This window comes from Venturia canescens, chromosome 8 (assembly GCF_019457755.1).
Source record: "Venturia canescens isolate UGA chromosome 8, ASM1945775v1, whole genome shotgun sequence".
Taxonomy (NCBI): Eukaryota; Metazoa; Arthropoda; class Insecta; order Hymenoptera; family Ichneumonidae; genus Venturia; species Venturia canescens.
This window is the reverse complement of record NC_057428.1, coordinates 21,543,277-21,554,501: the sequence shown is the minus strand read 5'-3', so window position 1 is coordinate 21,554,501 and position 11,225 is coordinate 21,543,277. Positions and strand designations below refer to the sequence as shown.

General features: G+C 45.7%; 1 protein-coding gene across 1 annotated transcript in view; it reads left to right on the top strand.

The window, feature by feature from the left end:
• Positions 1-9,124: 9,124 nt before the first annotated feature.
• bent (projectin protein bent) overlaps positions 9,125-11,225 on the top strand; it is a 76,492-nt gene continuing 74,391 nt past the window's right edge. The window contains exon 1 of the mRNA XM_043426772.1: positions 9,125-9,724. The gene's annotated coding sequence lies outside the window, so the exon portion shown is untranslated. The remainder of the gene's footprint in view (positions 9,725-11,225) is intronic.

Genomic DNA, 11,225 nt, shown 5'->3' with positions numbered 1-11,225 from the left:
CGACCCACGGGAACGCAATGGAAACTCTCAGATATATCGCGGATAATGGCCCACGAGTTTTCAAGAGAGAGAGAGAGAGAGAGAGGCTGTCGTTATTTCGAGATTATCGGGGATTTCTCGTTCTCTGGAATTCTCGTGATCTCAGCTCATTATTTATACTTTTTTTTTATCGTCATCGTTGGCTCGAATACGAAAATTGAAAAAAAAGAACTGCACCGGACAAGTTCAGTAGGGAATTTACGAAAATCTAGCGACGAACCTCAAGAGTCGTGGCTTTTTAAGGGCTTTTTTAAAACTCGTAAACACAGACTCGGCACTGTTCATCGAACGAGATCGTCGAACCTCTCGCTCGATCATTCAAACAGTAAAGCTCTCATAGCTCAAATTCCGCAGCACTTACCGAGTCGCTGCGCTCTTGCCACGAAAACTTGAAGCAAATATACGAGAACGAGACCAAACGAGATAATAATAAAGAGAGGAAAGCGAAGCTCTCGTTGAAAAGTGCCTGCTGAGTATTTTGAATGAGAACGTTTTCACATGCTGCCACGCTGCGAAAGACTTTTGCGCGCTGACGCCTGGCGGCGCTTGCCCGAAACACACGATCCCACACCCACCATTGTACAGTCTATGCCAGAGTGTCGTGTTTAACTAATACACGGAAGCCAATAAAATTACAGAACTTTCTAGACAACGGTCTCTCGCCATTTTTTTCCTCCCTCGATGAGTTTTGATCGTTGAATACTCTCAGTTTCATTAATTTCCAAGAATTTGCCGAGTTTGCGTGGACGAAATGAAATTTCAATAAATCCCAGAAAAATTAAGAGCGTTTAGTCGAAATTCATCAGAAACTGACAGCTACCTGTTTAGCTACAGAAATTCTTCATACTAAAAGTTAAAATATTGGTCAAATGATTTGAGACCGAGTGCAATACTTGCGAGGCTGTTTACGATTCGAGAATCTTTTTGTTTGTCGGAGGTAAACGTAACCTTGTTGTCCAACAGCATTATGAAGCGAGGAGAGAAAAATTTCGTACATGCATGCTGGCTAACATAATAATGGACCGGTGTCTCGTCCTGTCCTCGCGCACTCATAACATCTATTTCCAGAACGGTCCAACGTTTAATTTTAGATCGTGCGTTCCATATACTTGTGCTAGTAGAATCGCCCACTCTCGCGCATACGTACCTTTTCCCCGCTGCATGTTCCTCGGCTTCCTCCGATTCGCGTTTCTTCGATTTAACCTCTACCTATATTTTTCTATGTCACATTATTACGAGCAATCAAATTCTCCCCAATTGTACTTTTTCCGCTTCACCCTCCTCCTCCTCCTCCTCCTCAGGTTCGACATCAAACTTTTCGAAAAATTTTCGGGCTCGTTCATTGCGCTCGTGGGCTCGTTACAGTCGCGTTTGACCATTTTTTTCGTGACGAGATCCTCGCGGGCTTTCGTTTTTATCGCAAATAATCGTGTCTCGCTGAAGGGAAATTCGAATTTAACAAAATGAAGATAAATTGGTCGGGAAAGATCGTATAAATAAAATGTTGCGCTGAAATTTGTCGCCCTTTTGATTTCGGCCATCGCGCCACTACGCTATATCTATATAAATAGTCTACACTTGGATGTTGTACGAGCATCGCGACCGACAGGGTTGACCGAGGAACTGGGGTGCCTCGTTACGCTCCATTTTCCTCAGAATTATCGAGCCAACGATCTCACAAGTGTAACCCACACCCGACATAATTCCTCGTGCATATAGAAACCGCGCTCCGTGCATCTGTTCTCGTGTCTCGGGCTCCCCGTGCGGCTGCTGGCTCCAAGTACAAAATCACGACCCCATTATTTTAATGAATTTTAACTGATTGGACAATTCGCTCGAATTTGAGATTGAATTTTATTGATAAGACAGCAAAGAATTAGAAAAAAACTATCGAAAAAACTGGAAGTTGGAAAAAATGGAAACTGAAATGGCAAGGAAATAAAACGGAGAAGAAAATAGTGTGCTACTGAGCGCAAGGTCGAGCGGAGACACGACGAATTTACACCGGGCCGCACCGTGAAACTCGGTATATTACAATAAATAATACACGATGAGGCAATTGTGACTCGGACGTGTGTCCCCGTATATACGTCGCAAGGGTGTCACAGACACGAGAGACAGTGCGGGCTCCACCGATGCTCCAATTTCCTGAGAGCAGCAACGAGCACAAGTTGAAACTTCTCCACAAATCTCGAGAAATCCCGGGGTCGACTCCTACACACGTATCGTTCGCGAGATGCTCCATTTCAAGATTATGCGATACAAAACTTTGCGTTTAGCGAATAACACCAACTCGCTAATCTCGAACCCACCAACGTCGATCTTTTTTGCGTAATGGGGCATTACACCTTTTTTTTAAAACTCTTTCAAATTCATTCTGAGATCGAGCCAGTAGAATTTTCATTTTTATTTTACAAGACCGAGAAGTCTCTTGAAAATTATTTTTTTTTAATGATTTTTAATTTTCGAGCGAAAACGCTAGCCGCCGTGTTCTTTCGGCTCGTGACGTCACTTCGCAGTGACGTCTGCGAAAGAGGAAGAAACAAGATTTGTGAAAATAATGAGTTGTAACGTACATCGTTGACACCGCGTCGACGTGTACTTATCATTGGTAGATTTGTACTTTCTGCTTTCACAAAACCGCGACTTTCGTGATGCGATTTTAATAAAATGAAATAAAATAAAAATGACACTGAAGTTTGCAACGTCCAACGAAATTATGTGAAAAAACTCTCCGACACTCCAGTAATTCTCCAATTCTGTTACCTCCCTAATGAAATGAAAAATTGGTGAATTACAAATGCTATTTTCGTTAATTTCGTTGGACTCGAACGTTGCAAACTTCAGCGTCGTAAATAAAAAAAAGTCCACAGACGCGACAATAATTTGTAAAATTTCAAAATAACACTGATTGCACGATAAAAATTTAGATTGTTCGCAATCGGAGTGACGTCGTTTTAGACACTTTAAAAACAGATGAAAAAAGACGATTTTTAAAAATGAGTTATAAAACTTGCATTGCATTTTTGTGTATAAATATTGACGTTTCTCGTTTACTTTTTACGAAATCTAGGATAAACATGAATTTTAATATTTTTTCTTACATATGTCGTAGTCTATTGTTCAATGCGCGAGGGTTGCGCGCAATTTTTTTAGTTTTTTATTTTTCTTCAGAAGCTGCTCGGAAACTGTTTCGAATTGCTAGTCTCGCGAGGACGATAATTGATGGAAAAATCCATAACTGAGTCGTCGAATAAATGCAAGCGTGCGAATTGTTGGCTCGAAAATTCTCTGGCGTATAGCTTAATCTCAGAAATCATAATTCAACGACCATTTTGAATGTTGTCACGCTGTTTTGAAGTTTGTATTAAACAATGTTGAAATCTGGTACGTTGCACTGAAATACGAGAGGAGACTGCGCATCGAGAGTCGCGTTTGATCCGCGACGGACGATTTTAAGATTTTCTCTCGAATTTCGTCTCGTTATTTGATTTTATTCGATTATTCTTGCTCCCGCGACTCACCCTCCCGCGCGAGGGTGAGCGCAGGAGTTTTTTTCACCCAGCAGCATGAAAATTGATGCAACGCGATATTTTTCTCATATTTTCTGTTCCAGCGGAGAATTCTCCTCGACTGAGTCGTTCGACGTTTCGAAAGTGAGGCTTATGTAATCTCAAACACTCCTGCTGGGAATTGGCATTGAGGAAAAAAACGCGAAACTCGTGCTCGAGCACATCTTGAAAACTCGCTCTTTTCGTGCAAAGTCCGCGATGATGTTTTTTTTCGGTCCGCTAAAAATGGAAGAGATACGCTCAGTTTTTTTCGGCCGCGGTGTCTCCTCGTGCCAAAATTTCGGCCACTCTGTTTTCATAAATTAACGGACTCGCATAGGCAAATAAAATATTCGTCCGAAGAGGCGTATTGCAAAAATAAAAAGACCGAGGGAGCAGCGTGCACGAGAGGATTTTTCTCGATTTTTCCGAAAGCGTTTTATACGCCTCCGAAGAAATTCGTGATTTCTCTGTTATTCGGGGGCTCGCAGCGTGCTAGCGCGCGCGTACATGTTTATCCGCCCGAGATGACGATCGCCTCGAAATGATTATTCGTCGAGTCTCGCGGCGGCACACAACGCGAGAGAAGAATTCTCGGCGATTTCTTTCATCACCGATGTGGAGGAGGGCTAAAAACGAGCTGGGCCTAAAAATATTGTCGCGTGACATAGCCTGAAAAACCCGAGGAGCAACTCGTTCGAGAAAGTAATCCGAAGCACTCGGTAACGATTCGCTTTTCCCCCTCGCGACAGGCCTTCTTTTCATCCCGAGTGTCCTCAGCTTTCTCGTAACCGCGCGATCGACGAGCCGGGGAGAAAAAAACCGTACCCGAGGACTCGCTGGAGCGAGATGAAAACGCAAACGGCTTCGTTATTCGAGAATTGCTCTAATCGATCGGATCGGAAGATCTTCTGAGAAGAGCACGCGAGAGGAAAGCCATTTAAAAAAAGACTGAAGAGCGTCAGCGAGAGGCTCCCCTCGAGTGGAACATCGTTGAATCAGATATTAGCTAAAGTCTCGTTACGTCCAACGGCTAAATTTCATTGTAAAATCTAAATTGGTCCTGTGAGAAAAGGCGTAGGCACGCTCCGTTGAATATATACAAGGTTAAATTTAACCAACTTTAGACGTAAGAGATAGAGAGAGAGTCGACGCGTTACGTCTGTCTGGCATGTGACACTTTGTTCCTTTTTTTCGGGCTTCAGTCATCGAGAAGTGATCCATGAGAATATTGTTATTGGCTCGGAGGTGCTAGAAGAATCGGTGAAAGCTCGCTCGAGCATTTATCCCCCGCTTCTCGTTTCTTCGTTGTAAAATCATTTTCTACGATTTTCCAGAACCCCGCTCGTGGTCAATTGGCGTTCGAAGAGAAACTGCAATGAATAAAGAAAGGGGAATTAATTCCTTGTCCGAATAACGAAGAGCCAGCACCATGTGCCGGGTATGAGCGAAGCAACCATGACCCGACTCAACGATCTTCCCTCTCTACGAAAGTACTCCCTCGGGCATGGCTTTGCGACTATTTTTACTCGTTCGAAAAGAGGCTCAATCCATCTTTGCGTACACGCGTGTACGAGCATCGAGGAAAAACACGCCCGCGTGCATTTTTCCATCGGGAGTGAGGCGAAACGGAATCGGTGCAATTTTCAGCGCGTTTCGCCTCAATTGATGAACTCGGGGGGGGGGGCGCGGAGACGGGGAGCGTTCGATCGACGATAAACAATGAACCGTCTAAATCCGTCCCTCTCAAAAATAGATGCGAAATATTTGGCAAAGCGACATTTTCCTTCCGAACTTCAATAATATCTTTTGGCATTATTGTTCGAGCGCCAAGTCCGGAAAAATGAGTACTCGTCTTTCCGCCTTCGCTCGAACCTGCGGCTCGCTCCTGCGTCGAGAAATCAGCGGAGTCAGGTCGCCCCAAAAGTTGGGACCGTCCCCGAGCCGGGCCGCGATCGCGGAACGACGAAAATGGTTTTCCCGGCCTCCGGCCCGATTCGTTGGAACACCGTCGATTTATCCTCCAGGATCGCTCTCGAGAAGCAACGCTCCGGCGAAAAGCGCGATCGGACTTTTTGGAAGAGTCTTCGCGCGCGCGAGCGAATCCAGCGCTTCGACGACAGCTGCGAGGTGTACGAGCATAGCGAACTTTTCTTCGTCTCTCTTCCTCCCGGGCGCGCTTCCTCTCTCCGCGTGCCTCTTGCGCTTTCTTTCTCTTTCGAGTGGTATAGATTCTAACACGTAAAGATAGATTCACCGGTGAGGGGCGATCGAGTATATTTAGAAAAGTGCTCGGCTTGCCAGATCCGAGAGACTCGACCGAACGAGCGTTTCAGGGTGTGTGTATTCTCGCGAGGGAGAGAGCGAGAGCACCGAAGATCTTTTTCTTTGCGTTTTCCTGGCGACTGGAGGGGCGTTGAGACTCGCAGGCAAATCCGACGACGATTCGAGCCGAAAATCCGGTGGATCATCGCGGAGATCAGGAACTCCGGAAGGTTCTCCAACGGAAGCAGGGCTCCTCGCTCAAGTTACAATCCCACGACGATTTGAGCAGGGACCTGTTGAAAATGAACGTACGAGTTAATAAAATCGATCAATTTCGTCGGAGAGATTGAGTTTTGTAATTCGGTTTTGAGGCAGGAAAATTGGAGCCGCCCTCGCGCTCGCGACGAGAATTTTCTCGAGGGGGAACGGCTCCGGGGACGACGGGGAGGCGTCGAGTGACGCCCGCGAGGGTGCCTAGTTTTCTGTATTTTTTTTCATTCATCGTCGAGACTTTGCTCAAGGTTTACGACAGAACAAATTGCGAAATCCGACGAGAGAATTCGTTGCTTCGATCTCTAGTTTTTGACAAACCGAATTTGTCTATATTCGGAGACGTACGCCCAAATAAATAAATGTGTAAAATTGCTCGGAAAATAAACAAGAAAATGATAACCGTGCGATCCTTGTACAAATAGCGCGCGAGGCGAGCGCGGGAGGGCGCAATAATAATCGGGATCGCTCGCCGCGGCACATTTCCGTTTGCTTGCAGTTGATATTGCAATTAGAATCGACGTGGGCGAGGAAAATGCACGCGTGACCGTCTCCCCTGGCCTCCTCTTCGTTCCTAACTCCACTCGACGAAATGTCATTACGCGAAATCCTCACGCTGATTTCGGGGGTGCCAATAATAACGGCCGAAGACGAGAGTCCAACTGCGAGTGACTCGGACGAGATCGAAGCCAAAGTCGCGACTCGTGCGCGCCGGCGGAGACTCATATTTTTTCGCGCTCCTGCGCGGGCTCTCTTCGAAGACGCGCGACTCCGGCGGGAGAGAGAAAAATTTCTAATTCGCTCCCCCCGCGCGCGAATAACACGAAGAATCGAATTTCTATTTTCAACGGGATCGGAAAATTTCGGCACGTACGTAAAAATACGAAAACAGCCCCACGCGCGAACGAAAACGAAGAGGGAGCGCGCGGGAGAAAACGAAGGCCCCGTCGCCTCGGGTCATCGTCATCGGACGAAGACGATGACGCGTCTTTCACCCGGTCATTCGTTCGCGTCTCTTTTTCTCTCGGGGTGGGATTTTCTAACTCCCTGCTGCGTGTCCGTCGCTTGCCAACTCGGGCCGCGCAATGTGCAATAGCAACGAAACTCGATGAATCATCCCCCGTCCATCTCCTGTCGATTGTTCCTTCTGCTGCGCGCACCGAGCACTCGTTGTTATAATAAATAACACCGCGATGACTGTCGCCAGCTAATTTTAATTCGATCCTTATTTTCATCGGGATGACACACTTTTCGTTGTAACTTCGATACGGCGAAACATCTGCGATTCGCCAATTTTTTATTTCGCGAATTGATAAAGTACGATTGGAAATTCGGCAGGGAACGAAATTGGAGAATTACTGGAATTATTGGAGGCTTTTTCAACCTCAAACTTCAGCGTCATGCGAATCCCCGCCTGCGTACACCTTTTGCTATTTATTCGACGAAGCTCTCAATACACTCATTCGATTATTCTCTGCACGGCGGTACTCGATTTTCTCCCGGAGATGATCCAGTCGAAAAAAGTTGAAAAAGGCGATTTTTCAAAGAAATTTTCGAGCAGATAAAGTTTAATGAATTATCGTAAAAATGAAGACGCCTCTTGTTGTAAATTTCAAGCCACTTTGACGTTTTTTTCAAACAATAAAGAACTCCCTCGGCCGAGCAGCGATGGATCGAATCGTAAAATGATGCGGCACGAAAACACGCGATCCTTTTGAAATTTGAACTTTCTTACACGACGGAACAGACGAGAGAATTTATTTTTTCCATTTTTTGTCACACTCGAAAGCGAAAACACTGATTTTCGCCTAAAAATATGAGCCTATTTGATGTTATAGAATTAATAATTATGAAAAATTGGGAAAAAAGCTTTCGCAGATATCTGGTCGGTTGGGTAAGGAAGTAGCATTATCAAATTTCAAAAGGATCGGTCGAGTAGACTTCGATTTACACTGTTCACCGGTCGACAACTTTTTTCCCAAAGTGCCTCTGCTGCCATCGAGTTAATTACTGATATTCGAGTTTTTAAAATTCAGGAAATCTTGTTCGTATGTTGCATCATGATGTCACAATGAATAAAATAAATTTATATTATCTGCAGCGCCCAAAAAAATTGCCCAAATTTTTCAACAAAAATCGTTTAAATTTTTCAACAAAAAATTGCCCAAATGTTTCAACAAAAAATCGTTCAAATTTTTCAACAAAAATCGTTCAAATTTTTCAACAAAAATCGTTCAAATTTTTCAACAAAAAATCGTTCAAATTTTTCAACAAAAATCGTTCAAATTTTACAACAGAAATCGTTCAAATTTTTCAACAAAAATCGTTCAAATTTTTCAACAAAAAATCGTTCAAATTTTTCAACCAAATTGTTCAAATTTTTCAACAAAAATCGTTCAAATTTTTCAACAAAAAATCGTTCAAATTTTTCAACAAAAAATCGTTCAAATTTTTCAACAAAAAATCGTTCAAATTTTTCAACAAAAATCGTTCAAATTTTTCAACAAAAAATCGTTCAAATTTTTCAACAAAAATCGTTCAAATTTTACAACAAAAATCGTTCAAATTTTTCAACAAAAATCGTTCAAATTTTTCAACAAAAAATCGTTCAAATTTTTCAACAAAAAATCGTCCAAATATTGTTAAGAAACGAAAAGACTCGTTTGTCGTGCGATGAGAAAAAGTGAGAAAAAAACTCGGATTATTCGGACGCGCCAAGATAAAGAATAAAGTACGCATTGATAGGGAATTGCGGCGGCGGCGGCGGCGGCCCGGGGGGTGCGGTGGCGCAGAGGTGAGGAGGGTATAACGCGGATGAGTATGGAGAGTTGAGAGGGGGTAATATCGGATAGTGATGCTGCTGCTAATGGTACCGGTGGCAAGTAAGAGACAAAATTAACGACGCGGAGCCGAGCGGTGGTAACGCGAAAGAGACTGAGAGGCTGAGCGACCGGGATCGAGGTTTTAGTTTGGTTAGTTGGCGCGCGGGGCCCCGGCGATTGGGACGGCCGCGATCGAACGCACAGAGACGGACGACGGACGGACACGAGAATACGAATGCGAAAGAGCAGCGATATTATTATTTTACAAGTTAAGAGAAATACGAATATTTGTCGCTTCGAGGAGACAAAGAAGGAGCGAGCGCGCAGTGTGAAACAGTGACGGAAGGGAAGCGAGTCTCGATCGATCGTCTTCGAGCATCGCGACCATCCGACCGGGACATTTTCCTTTTTTCTTCGTTAAAGAGAGAGAGAGAGAGAAATTACCATCGAACGATAGAAAAAGGGATCCCCATCCTCGGTGCGTCCGTCCAGTTTTCCCTCAGTTATATTTTGACGCCTCTTCGGTGTTCCCTTCTTCGGAGCAGTGCACATAACCCCCCGAATCGCGATCTATTCCTCGCGGAAGAGAGAAACAGAGAGAGAAACTTTCTTCCGCGTTCGAATAGACCGCGACTTTATTAAGCCAGTGCGCGATTAAATCTCCTCTTCCGAAAGGGAATAAGGAAACGAAAGCGGGGAGGAACCTCGACGAGCTTTGCTCCCGGCCGAATATTAGGCCGTAGACGTCGCGGCCGTTCGACGAACGAGCGCCTTCAAGTAAGTCGAGCATAGCTGCTGCCCACTAAACCGCGCACATTAATGTACGCGCCCACTCGCCCGAAGTGTACATTTGTATATTTCATTTGGAGCGATCGCTCGAACCTTCCAGGTAGTGTGAATCGTTGTGAAAGTGAATCATGCATAATCAATGCCCGCGATAAGACGAGTATTATTTTGTCGAGAGGACGCCCGGGCACGAGAAAAGCCAGTGCCGATGAGACAAGTGCGAGCAACGTGTCGTTTCCGGTATCTGGATTACACTGAGTCACCCGAAACTTCGGCAAAAATCATTCTTCGAAGAAGAGTCTTTTTCTAAACTCGAAAATTCGTGTATTCTGAGAGGTTCGGCGGAAGCGCGAGAATTCTTACGTAACGAAGGTTGTTCTACGGTTCCTCTGTACGAAGCTGCGCGTGCTGCCCGCTCGGGAACGAGGCAGTGGAGAGAAACGGTAGATTTTCGATAATTTCCGTCCGACGACGTACGTCGGCGGAGCGCGCGCTTATTTCCTATTGGAAGGTTTTTCTTCTCGATCTTTTCGCGATCGAGCGCTCGCCCGAATTTCTCATTCGTTCGTCATTGCGGCCGACGTTGCGCAAAGTTGTCGAACAGGGCGCGCGCAGATCGACCCGTTCCCTCGGGTGAGAAATCGCGCACGCGAGCTCGGCGCGCGCTCCGATCGCGAAAATTTCTGGGATCGAATCCCCTTTCTGGAAGCGCCGATCGAACGATGCTCGCGCACCGGAAGGCCAAGGACGCGACGAGAATCCGAATCGCTCGAGTTTTCATACGCACTTTGCATCGCGAATGGCTCCGCAAATAAATTCGAGCATCGCTGCGCGACATTCATATTTTCCAAGTTAATTTTTAGTCGATTCGGTTCTCCGTCCAATTGCGAATTAAAATGGGGAATGAAAGCTCGCTGATTTCAGTACTCGTGGACCGCGTGTCGATCTTTTCGGGGCTGAGTTGAGCGCGGAGAACAGAGTTGTTTGGACGTCGCTCGAAATCATTTCGTCTCGTCGTCGAACGACGCACTTGCGAAGATTTTTTTGTCGCTTCGTTTATCGGTGATCTGCGAAAGAGGAACGAACAGGCGGCGACTCGGTCGTCGACATTTTTTTCCGCCCTTCAAGCCAAATGAGCGTCGTCGAAAAGAAAGCGAGAGTCGGTGGACTTCCGTCGTGGTGCTGCGCTGCCTGCGGCGAATACGAGCCGCAGCGACGGAGCCGAGTCTCCTGACTCTGGCGGACTATTCGTAGAGCACTATCTAGGTATCTAGGCTCGGTGTCCGCGTATTTTTAGAGAACGTAACGTGAGGAGGAGCCGCGGACCTCGTCCCGTCGACGCGTCCATTCCCTCGAGTTTCTCGCTCCCTCCCTCCCCGCGTCCGCGATTATTACCCAGCATTTTTTCCCCGTCCACGTTCCATCTCGCCTCTGATCCATCCGATATTCGAAAAGACTTCGCGCCCCGATGATCGCTCTTCGGAAAAACAAA